General features: G+C 43.5%; 1 pseudogene; it reads left to right on the forward strand.

Moving 5' to 3' along the window:
* The first annotated feature begins 9,334 nt into the window (after positions 1–9,334).
* LOC112826457 (large ribosomal subunit protein uL6 pseudogene) lies at positions 9,335–10,024 on the forward strand (annotated as a pseudogene).
* Positions 10,025–12,380: the final 2,356 nt, after the last annotated feature.

The raw sequence follows: 12,380 nt of genomic DNA on the forward strand, positions 1-12,380 counted from the left end.
AGAAAAGGAAAGATTACAGATGTGTGAGAGAGAAACTGGACACCGTCCTCAAATATCTGTTTATTATTTTTCAATTCTGGTCAAATTTCTAAACTAGAAGGGAGGCAGATGGCTTCCTGCAAATAAAAATAGATTTTATCCCCTGAAGTTTTGCAGTCTGTGTGAGGGGAAGTAGCTGAATCTACTATTTGAAAGATTCTCTCTGAAGATACACATGTGGTTTTTATGTTGCATATTGCAGTGAGACAGACAACTAGACATCTGTGAAAATGAGTGGTAGGGAGGCACAGATGCTCCAGAGAACAGACACCTGGGTTGGGGTTTATTGCCATTCCCATGGTGGGCCTCTGGAAGAATAGCAAGACTGTGGGAAGGATCAAGAATGTTGGACCCAGGGGTGCCTGAGTGGCTCAAGTTGGTTAAGTGTCTGACTCTTGATTTCAGCTCAGGTCATGATCTCAGGGTTGTGAGATCAAGCCCCACATTGGGCTTTGTGCTGGGCGTGAAGCCTGCTTAAGATTCTGTCTCTCCCTCTGCCTCTGCCACCCTCCCTCCCTTCTGGTTTACACTCTCAGTCTCAAAAAAAAAATGTTGGACCCAGATAATTTCGGGGTTGAATCCTGGTCTAGCAATAGTGTGGCCTTTAGCAGTTTGCTTTGTGTCTCTGAGCCTCAGTGTCCTCACTGGCAAAATGAGCTGCTGTGAAGATTAAATGAAATAGCATGTATTAGTGATCTCCTGCTGTGTAACAAATTACCCTCAAATGTAGTAGTAACTTACAACAACAACGTGTTGTAAGAAACCTCCCAGTTTCTATAGATCAGAGGACACAGCTTAGCTGGGTCCTTTAACTGAGGGTCTCATAAGACAACAATCCAGATGTCAGCCAGGCTGCAGTCATCTCAGGTTTCAATGGAAGAAGGATTTGCTTCCAAGCTTATTCTTGTGGCTCTTGGCAGGCTTCAGTTTCTCATGGGCTGTTGGACTGAGGCCTCAAGTTTTCATGCCCTGCTGGCTATCCCTTAGTTCCTTGCTCTGTGGACCTCTCCGGGGGGGGGGGCAGCTCACAACACAGATGCTTGCTTTGTCAGAACAAGACAAGGAGAACAGGCAGAATGAGAAACAAGGAAATCCCAGTTGTTTACAACCTAGTCTTGGAAGTCTTGGATGTCAATCCCATCACTTGTACTGTATTCTATTTGTTAAAAATCTTGACACAAGATCCAGCCCACCTATAAAAAGAGAGGATTGTGCAAGGTGTGGATCCCAGAAGACAGAGATCCTTGCGAGCCATTTGAGAAGCAGCCTACCACATGTTGCATACATCAAGTGCTTATCATTGCTTCACATAGATGGTGCTTAATAAATGTAGCAGCCTTCTTCCTCAAGCTGACATAGACACGTAGAGCTTTGCAATGACAACACTACTTGGATAAGGTATAGTCTACGGTCCTTGGGAATCTTCCACAAGCCATCCCGAGCTGCAGAGATTTTTCAATCTCTCCCAAGGTGGATCCCCCTCCCCACAATGTGGGCCTCTGTGGGAAGTGTGTGCCCAGAGGCTAACAGGTCCTCATTGAGTAGCTCCTGCTGGAGCCCAAAGAGGCCAGAGAAGACTTCCTCCAAGTACTTCCTGAGCTCCTACTATGTGCCAGGAGGCAGCCAGGGGCAAGAAAGACTGAAGGCCAAGCTCATATGGAACTTGCATTTTAGTGAGGGCAGATAGATGGCAAGCAAAATAAATGAGGACAATGCATTATGCTAAATGGGAAAAATCATGTCTTACAAGTCCACCAAAACCTCCAGTCAATTTCCTGCCACATAATCCAAACACAGTTAACACCTAGAGAGTACATGATTATGAATGCTTAAACCATTGCTTCCTGATCTCTAATCAATTAATAAGGTTGTTAACGGTCACCCTGTGTGCTGGAACACATACAGTTTCATGCCATATTATAAGCATTACCTTTAAGGTGGGTGGTAGCAAATAAATAAGGCAAATATCATCAATTAACAATTTTCGGGTAAAAATGAAGATTAAAATTTACAGTAAATTTTTATTTTTATATCAAAAAACACAAAGCAACTTCCTGAAATGAATCATCGTTATCCACCAAGGGAAGATTTTTGAAGCTGGAGGGGTGGGGAAATGTTGAGATGTACGGCCCTTTGCTGTCACTTGGAACACCTTTCAAAACATCTACATATGCATCTGACATTTTACTTACTGTTTTTGGATTGTAATTCAAAATTCTCCTGTAAATCATTTTATTAAAGATGTCACATTGAGCCAGTGGGATATAAGTATGCATTTTTTCTATACAAATGTCAGCTGAAGAAAATATTGCTTTGAGAGATGTGCATATTCTTTGAAGTTTAAGTATTAAAAACCAGAGGGATCCTACTGTTAGAATATTAACTTGGAGGGGATGTCCTGAGGGGGAAGTGGGGTAATATGCTATGAAGAAAAATAAAACAAGGAAGAGGGTGGTGAATTGCAATTTGAAATAATGTGGCTAGTAACAAGGGTGGTATTTGAATAGAGTCCTAAGGAGAAGAACGAGCAAGATATGTGGATGGCAGGGGGAGGAGTGCCCTGGGCAGAGGGAACGGCCAATACAAAGTCCCTGAGGCAGTGTTCTGGCACGTTCTAGGGAGAGCAAGGAAGCCTTCATGACTCCCTTGTCAGCTCAGTGGAACAGTGTTGGACGGTGGAGGAGCCGAGGTTCCTGAAATAAAGAGGACTCGTGGAGGGGGGCCCCAAAGAATTTTAACTCTGAGTGGGATGGGAGGCCATCACAGGCTTTGAACTGTTACCAACCTGAACATAATTATAAATCTTTGAGGAGGAGGACTGGTTTTCTGCATCTGTGTCCCCAACCAATTAAGTTGTGGCTGCGACATCTGCCCCACTGAGCCAACATCTGTGGGAGGAAGCAGTGGGCAGAGCAGAAGGGCATGAAATAAGCACAATGAGGCTGAGAGACAGAGCGGCAATGGAATTGTCTCTAACCTGGCTCAGCAACCCATCTGAGGTACAGAATGCCAGGGAATGGGGATGGGAATGGGGAGGAACCCTCCTAGGGAGGGACGGGCATCAGTGTTTGTTGTCCCAGAGAGGAGCCCGTGGCAATTGATGGACAGAGATTTTAGAGGTGCTAAGAGGGCACCTCTTTCTTTATTTCCCCAATATGGTCCTCCAACTCCACCCCTACCATGGTTTGGGAACCATCACCTCACACCTTTCTGGATCACAGCATTGCATGTGGTGTCCCCACACAAATGGGCATTTGGGGTAAGTTAAATAAGGGTAAGTTTTCATGGGGCACCTACCATGACCAGGTATAATGTTCATTGCTTTACATACATGGGCTCATCTAGTCAACTCAACAACCCTGTGAAGTCATTATTCTATCCCCATTTTATAGATAAGAAAACTGAGCCTCGAGGGGTAGGTAATTTGCTCAGTCACAGAGCTAGTAACTTTTCTGAGTGGGAGTCACATCCTGGACCATCTGATGCCAAAGTCAACGTTCTTCACACTAATGTGTCTAGACTGATAGGTGGCCAACATCCACCATGAATATCATGACTGTTTTGTGGGATTAGACAAGGTAAAGATCTGGGCTTTAAATGGTCAGGTATCTTCTCCTTGACAGGCAGGTCCATGTAGAAAGTTCCAAGGCAGAGCGTGAGCTAATGTTTGGCAAAGCAGGTCTTGGGGGGTCTAAGAATAGGGGGTGAGTGGTGGGTTGCAGCTGGAAATGGGGGTGGGGAATGCAATGTTTCCTGTCCTATTCGGAGACCAGGGCCAGACCACCCTTTTTCCCCACTGGGTGGTCCACACCCTTTGTGTTATGTGTCCAATATATTTAGTTTGGCAATCATTTACATTAATGATGTAAAGATTCTCTAAATGAATCCAGCCCCCCAACGCTCACACATTTCAGTAAAGATCCATAGCTTGGGAGTTATTGCTGAAGAAAAGCCATTTTACAAGATATGGTTCCATTAGCCGATGTAAAACGAAATGAGACAGAAGAGAGGGCTGGACATTCTTCCTTTCCCCCTCTTTTCACAATGACAGGGTGATTCCAAATAAATGTGGACTTTAAAATCACAACTGGTTTTTCTTCCTGTGCTGAAGTATGGGAAAATCTTTAATTTTTACCAGTCCTGGGGGCTGGAGGTATGAAACTTTGCTAAATAGGATGCACCCACCAAGTACATTTTATTAGCTCTGCTATTTAACGGTGTTTCCAATTTTTAAAACAGTTGCTTTAAAACGCCTCTGGGGACATGCACAGCAATCTCAGTTAATCCCATAATGATAAAAACCAGCAACTAAAGTGCTACTGTAACAACAATGACCAACACATGGACTTGAAGATGGATTGTAAGGAGGATTTCCTGACAAGGAGTGTTAAGGATTCACCTTCGATTCCCTCTCCTTCCTTAGCAAGCAGAAGGAGGATCATCTTTCTTGTCAGGCTTTGCTGAGCTTGCCTGGAGGCAGAGGTAGATGAGGTAACCTCTCAGCATCCTTTCCCATCCAGTGAGTCTGAAAACATCCCTGGTGACCTATGCCAGTGGGAATTGCCTTATCCATTCTGGGCTGACTGAGTGAAAATTTAGCAAAGTTCATTCAACAAACATTTACCAGGCAGCCCCCATTTGCCCAGCCCAGGGAAGTTTTAGAGAGGGAAAAGATGAAGAATGGGCCATTGACCTCTGCCCTCGAAGAACTGAATCAAATGGGAGACAGAGGGATGCTCATGGGAACCTGAGGCCAAATGAAATAGGTTATAAGTTAGAAGTAGCCACCCAGTGTGCAGGGGGTTTGTTAGAATAAATAATTTATGACGGCTCAGTGATGGAGAAGGCCTTCCAGAAGAGGTAGCAAAACTGAGATCATTCTTTAAAGATGAATGGGAATTCGATAAATGGAGACGGGGTAAAGGGCCCAAAGCTGAGGAAACAACATGGGCACGAGATCGTGGTGAGGCCCTTGTGGGTTTGTTTAGGCTCCTTCTGGAACCACAGTGGAGCAAGGAGAGATGTGGAAGGAAGAACACGCCGGAAGAGAGAGAGAGAGAGCGAGAGAGAGAGCTGGAACACAAGCAGCCTTGAAGGTCACACTCAAGAACTTTGCTTTTACTCTGGGGATGATGGTGAGGTTTTGGAAGGAGGGAATGAGCTAAGCTTTAGGAAAGAAGCCCCAGTGATGGTGTGAAATGAAAAAAAAATAACTAAAGAGAAAAAAACTTGAGGGCATATTACACTTTGTCCACAAGGTCAAAGAAATCTTACCCTATCAATCCAAGTCAGAAAGAGTTCCAGCATGGGAAACTCCTCACTTAGATTTCAAATGCCGGATCATCATTGTGGTCTTTTGATAGTCCGGGAAGCAAGGCATTCACTGGAATTTTCCAAGGAGGTTCCATTCATAAGTGCTCATGTGACAGTATTGAAAACAGAGGTCTGACTTGGAGGCCCAGAGATGGTGAAATACCTCTGCATGGTTTGGCTTCCCACCCCCACCCCACCCCCACCCAGTTTTGTTTTATATCCATGGACTCCATGAGCGCCTTTGCTATTATGGGAAAGTCATGCTTGGCAGAAACTGCCTGTGGCCGAGTAGAAAGAAGACTAAATTTCAATGCGGGGTGTTGTCTGTACAATACTGGTCAGGCACAAATACACCTCCAACATTTCCATGAGCAATGGTCTTTGTCTCATTAGTTTTCATACCCACTGAGCCCTAGCTACAAGACCATTGGAGCACATTTCATTTCACTTCTTTATTATTATTATTTTTTAAATTTAGTTTGTACTCCGCTTCCTTGGTCATTATGCACAAATGGCACTTTGCGGTGTTCAGTTGAATATGGTTTGCCCGCACTCACTCTGGGCACCAGCTTTTGGGTGGCTGGTATTGGAAGAGAGGAAACTTCTTCTCTCATCTGAGGGGGACATCTCCTCCCTCTAGTGTTCAGGAGTGCCAGGGCTGGGATGGACATAGGAACAAGGTCAAAATGACCCTCTCAGCCCACCTCCCATCAATTCACATCTTCATGGATTTATTCACCAAATACTCACTGAGCATCCACCGTATCAGGCACTGCAACAGATACTCAGAGAGTGGAAGACAACCAGGCATGCTCCCTGCCCTCGAAGAAGAGGTTCTGTTTTAACAACTAATTCAGGCATGGCTAGTGAGTATGGAAGGGAGAGGGCAGAAGCTGCAGTAGGGGGTGGGGGGGTGGGGTGGGCACAGCTCAGGGAAGGGCTAGGAGTTTGCCATGTGAAGTGAGGGGCCTGAGAAGGGAGGTGCAAAGACAAGCAAAGACAAGCATCTGTAGGTGATAGAAAGTGGGGTGCTGAGGACCTGAAAGAAATCTGGGGGATGGGGAGGCAGGGTGAGCAGGGACTATAGAGAGTGACATGCCGAGGAGGTTGCGAGGCAGGCAGGTATGTAATCGTGGACTTCACTATTGATATTAGTAATTGTGTAACACAACTCAGAGCAAGTTCCTTAGCCTCTCCAGTTTCCGTTTCCTCTCTGTGTGATGAGATTTAGGGTAATAGACCCGGGCAGACGACTGATAGAACAATGACATATGCAGAATTCTTTGTACACAATAAATGCTATGAATAACAGCCAATCAATATAGCACATGGAGTTTGGTAACTCCCAGTTATATAAGCTACATCTCTCACTATATACCATAGAAAACCTCCTGGGACGCCTGGGTGGCTCAGTCAGTTGAGCATCTGCCTTCAGCTCAGGTCATGATCCCAGAGTCCTGGGACTGAGTCCCGCATTGGGCTCCCTGCTCAGTGGGGGGCCTGCTTCTTCCTCTGCCTGCCACTCCCCCTGCTTGTGCTCTCTCTCTGACAAATAAATAAATGAAACCTTAACAAAAAAAAAAAAAGAAAGAAAGAAACCATCCTAACACACACCTGAATACCTTGACATTCTATAAATGTTGGTTGCACTGACCTTGAAAGAGCAATTGTTGAGGTCATTTGCCAGGCTGCAGGAGAGAGTGGCAGGTGAGGGGGCCCCTCCTAGGGAGTTGCATTCTGCGGGGGCAGGACCACAAGATAGTCTGGTCTTAGAAGTCATCATAGATCAGACCAGCAATGCTCCGACTTCATAATGAGTCTGTAATTCAGATGAAATAAAGTTTCTAAATGGACTCATTCTAACTCAATTTATTTCACTTTGGTACCTTTTAAACTCAATTTTATACACACAACTCATTACCTGGCAAGGAAACTATTTACAAATCTTATTGCCCATACCAGATTTCTGTTCCCATAGATAGTACAAGAAGAAAACACAAACCCTGAGCATAGAATATTCATAAATATTGGAGACAGTTTGTCATTACGTTGACCAAAAGAGAACCCTTGTGAGCAATATATAAATAAATCATTAACAATCTGTTTGTATTTCTCTTCATTTGTTTAAAGTGTAGGGAAATTACATATACGTTAAAGAAAAGTATTGAAAACTGGCAAAAGCTTTTTTAAAAGATTTAAAACAAAGCATAATTTAAAATGCTCAGAAGATATAAACTTCATCTGGAGGAAGAGTAAATAGAAATATCTTCTTATTTCAACTCTTGTTGTTGAAAATGCTCCTAAATTGTTTATTTATTCCACTTTCCTGCCTCAGTGAGGAAAGAATTCTGAGTCTCTTCTAAACTTCCTTTGACAACCAAGGGTCTTGTCTCGTCTCTGGCAGCACAAACACATGAATATGACAATGTCACCACAGAGTTACAGACAATCAGACGGAGAAGGGGGCAAGAGTGAATCTCATAATCTCCTGTTTGACCCAAAGTAAAAGAGAATTTTAAAGAGGCACAGTGACTTAAATGTGATTTAGCTGGAGCCAGAACCCAGATTTCTCTCCTCTCATCCTGGCTTATGGTTCATGCCTGTGAGGCTGGAGATAGAACCACCCAGGAATTTAACCCTAGAAGGAGAATTCTTTTCAAAGATTTTTTTTTATTTAATTATTTGACAGAGAGAGAGAGAGAGTAAAAGCAGGGGGAGAAGCAGAGGGAGAGGGAGAAGCAGGTTCTCCGCTGAGCAGGGAGCCTGATGTGGGGCTCGATCCCAGGACCCCGGGATGATGACCTGAGCCAAAGGCAGACGCTTAACAGACTGAGCCACCCAGGTGCCCCAGAAGGAGAATTTTTATTACATTTTTATCCCTCTGTGTGTGTGTGTGTGTGTGTGTGTGTGTGTGTGTGTGTGTAAGTTTCATCGTGGGTCTTGTGTTCTAGAATATAGCTTTTCAAAATATGGTGACTTGAAGGTTCTGAGTTATGTTCCTGTTAATTACAGTTTTATTATAAAATATATTTTACTATAAATTGTTAATATGAAATGTGTAGATAACACTGCTTCTCTTTAAAGGTTGAGATGATGGAAACTAAATAAACAAAACAATGCCCAGACCTCCTAGACAACTTTGAGTTTATGTGACAGAGATGTATGGGGCCAAAGTATGTGGATTTTGAAGTAAAGATGATTTAAAAAAAAGACAAATCCGGATGTGAGGATGATTTGACTGTGACATCTGTCACTCCATTGATTGCCAGGGTTGATTTGGCTGATATGGCTGGCTAGGCGGGTGTCCCTTCCCTCTATCAGCCCTGCACGTGCATCCCTCTAGAAGCTGCATGCTCAGTTGAAGAAGACAGCCTTCCTCAAGAGAGGAGGACCGTTCTTTGGTCAAGGGTATACCAGTAGCTCCTGCTCTCTCTCCCGCTAGAACCTCCACACAAGCTCTCAAGATCCATTTGTAGGAGAACATAGGGTAAGCTCGACAGCTTCCAAGACTCCAGACACAACTGATTGAGGCACTACATGGAGCAGTCTGCCTTAAAAAAAAAAAGACAAACAAATGTTCTTTTTTTTAAATAAAGATTTTATTTATTTATTTGAGAGAGAGAGAGAGAATATAAGCAGGAGGAGGGGCAGAGGGAGAGGGAGAAGCAGACTCCCCGATGAGCAGGGAGTCCAACGCAGGACTCGATCCCAGGACCCCGGGATCATGACCTGAGCCAAAGGCAGACACTTAACCAACTGAGCCACCCAGGTGCCCCCCAAATCACTTTTCTTTTAACCCTTAGATGACATAGGATACAGTTGTTGCTCCCCACAAGGCAGCTTCATCTTTCCGTCAATCCTATATGCCAGCACTGGGTGTTATACACAAACAATGAATCACGGAACACTACATCAAAAACTAATGATGTAATGTATGGTGATTAACATAACATAATAATAAAAAAATAAAATTAAGGCCGCATCTCCTGCGAGAATGAAGACCATTCTCAGCAATCAGACTGTCGACATTCCAGAAAATGTCGACATCACTCTGAAGGGACGCACAGTTATTGTGAAGGGACCCAGAGGAACCCTGCGAAGGGACTTCAATCACATCAATGTAGAACTCAGTCTTCTTGGAAAGAAAAAGAAGAGGCTCCGAGTTGACAAATGGTGGGGAAATAGAAAAGAGCTGGCTACTGTTCGCATTATCTGTAGTCATGTACAGAACATGATCAAGGGCGTTACACTGGGCTTCCGTTACAAGATGAGGTCTGTGTATGCTCACTTCCCCATCAACGTTGTTATTCAGGAGAATGATTCTCTTGTTGAAATCCGAAATTTCTTGGGTGAGAAATATATCCGCAGGGTTCGGGTGAGGCCAGGTGTTGCTTGTTCTGTATCTCAAGCCCAAAAAGATGAGTTAATTCTTGAAGGAAATGACATTGAACTTGTATCGAACTCAGCTGCTTTGATTCAGCAAGCCACAACCGTTAAAAACAAGGATATCAGAAAATTTTTGGATGGTATCTATGTTTCTGACAAAGGAACAGTTCAGCAGGCTGATGAATAAGATCTGAGTTGTCATCTACAGAAACAGCAAAAGATGCCGGATGATTTTTCAGACTTGTGATATTTTAAATATGCAATAAAAGCTATACTGATTTGGAAAAAAAAATTAAATTAAATTAAAAAAATCCTATATGCTAGGCACTGTTTGAAGAGCTTTGTACACAGTAAGCCCTTTAGTCCAAGAAAGTCTACAACTTGTAGTTTACCCTGTGTGCGGTGGTAGGAGGCTCACTGGGGGACTCCTTCTGGCCACTGCACGTGAGGTTTCAACACCATGAGGGGGGCTGAAATGTCCTCTAGCCCCCATGTGAGGCAGGGAGGCCCACCGGCCTATGTGGGAGGTGGGCTTTTGGTGGTGGGAGAAGGAACATTGTACTGAATCTCACTATAATTTTATTTTACTTTAGAAATTATTTAATTGTGGCAAAATAGACATAACATAAAATTTACCATCATAACCATTTTTAAGTGTACAGCTCAGTAGTGTTAAGTACCCTCACATTGTTGTGCAACCAGTCTCCAGAACGTGTTCGTCTTCCAAAACTGAAACCAGAACCACGAAACAACTCCCCATCGCTTGTTCCCCCATAGCCCTTGGCAAGAACCATTCTTCTTTCTGCCTCTAGAAATATGACTATGCTCGGGATCTCATGTAGTAGGATCCTACACTGGCATATGTCTGGCTTATTTCAATTAGTATAATGTCCTCAAGTTTCACCCACATTGTCCCACGGGTCAGAATGACTTTCCTTTTAAAGACTGAGCATTATTCCATTGTGTGTGTGTACCACATTTTGTTTATCTATCATCTGTTGATGCACACTTGGGTTGCTTCCATCTTTTGACTATTGTGAATTCAACCTTACAGTGTTAATTGCTTTCTAAAACTGAGAGATCTTTGTGGGGAGGGGTGGTGAAGGTAAATGCCACTTTGGATCTCCACTGACTCTATATGCATGATTAATGAGAGAGAGATCTAGATCTAACTTCAGAAAACATGACACTTGTTCTACTGTGCTTTTTCAAAGAGCTATTTTGCTCCGACACTCATTGCTATCGTCACAAGCTGGACACTGACCACTTCTCGAGGGCACCAAGTCCATTCTCAAATAAGGTTACACACAGGAACAGCATAAAGACTAGATTTGTGAAGTCTCAGAACCTCACCATCTTTTTTTTTATCATGACATGATTTTAGGGTAGAATTAGAGCAGAAGGAGTCTTTGCACAGCCTGAGGATCTGGATACGAACTGGAGGCCTTAATCTTAACCCCCAGATCCAGCCCCCTCAAGCCACTGCATAGCCAAGAGCAGGTGTTTGCCCATTCATTCCCTGAAAGGCAAGAATTCCTAACTATCATCTGTGCCCCGGATTTGGTGATACAGTCTTCCTTCATCCACTCATTCATTTGTTTAACAATTATCCATCGACTGCCCTTGATGTTTGAGGTACAGTGTCATTGCTCCTGGAGAAGTGTCTTTACTGTGGTGCTAACTGTATCAGACACAAGCATCGTTGGCACTTGGCCTCTAAAAGGTGGCGAGCCTGCAGGGACTGAAGCCTTATGTGAGTCCTGGGCTCCAAGCCGGGAACCCCAGGCAAAGATTCAATATAGTCTAGTCAAACATATCCTTGCACATCTTTCAGGAAGGATCCCTGGGGAAACTGAGCACCCACCTATTGACAGACATCACAGCCTACTTTTCCTCCATTGTTGGAATGGATTGCTGTGTCCTTCAGCCACACTTTAAATACTTCATTACTTTTTTTTTTTTAAAGATATCATACTAAACAAAAGTAGTACACGAAGATACTGTTCAGTGGATTCTCTATTCCCAGTAAAACCATACTGAATAAAAGATTTGTTTTCAAAAACAGGAGAATACATGAATCATTATGTATGGGCTGTGGAGCCAGAATGCCCAAGTACGAACACCATCTCTGACGCTTCCTAGCTGTGTGATCTGGGGCAAGTCACTTACCCTTTCTGAGTCTCAGAGAGTCTTAGTCTGAAAATATAGATGGCAAGAGTATCCAGATCGTGGCTGCTGAGGATGAATTGAGTTAAAACATGCAGAGCATTTAGAATAGTGCCTGGCGAATCAATCAATCGATTGATAAATGGGTTAAGACACTGTCACAAAGAAAGATCTTTATTATGATGTGTATTATTTAGGGAGATAATGAAATTATCTTCCTTGAATATATCTGTAATAGGATTGGCTCCCAGCTGTCCAGCTCAATATAGATGAGATTCTTCTTGAGAAGATAATATCATAAGACCCACAGAGGTCACGAGAAGAGGGGTCCCCAAAGGGTAGGGAATGTGTAAAAAAAAAAAAGAATGGCTTCCCAGCCTGCTACTGTGAATCTAAATGCTCCCAAGACTCAGGTGGAGCTGATGGTAGCCTCTGATCAAGAAAGAGCTTTTAAAGCATCAAGACAAAACAGATCA

The sequence above is a fragment of the Callorhinus ursinus genome, unplaced genomic scaffold, assembly GCF_003265705.2.
Source record: "Callorhinus ursinus isolate GAN/ISIS: 27379988/994484 unplaced genomic scaffold, GSC_fseal_2.0 scaffold7, whole genome shotgun sequence".
Classification (NCBI taxonomy): Eukaryota; Metazoa; Chordata; class Mammalia; order Carnivora; family Otariidae; genus Callorhinus; species Callorhinus ursinus.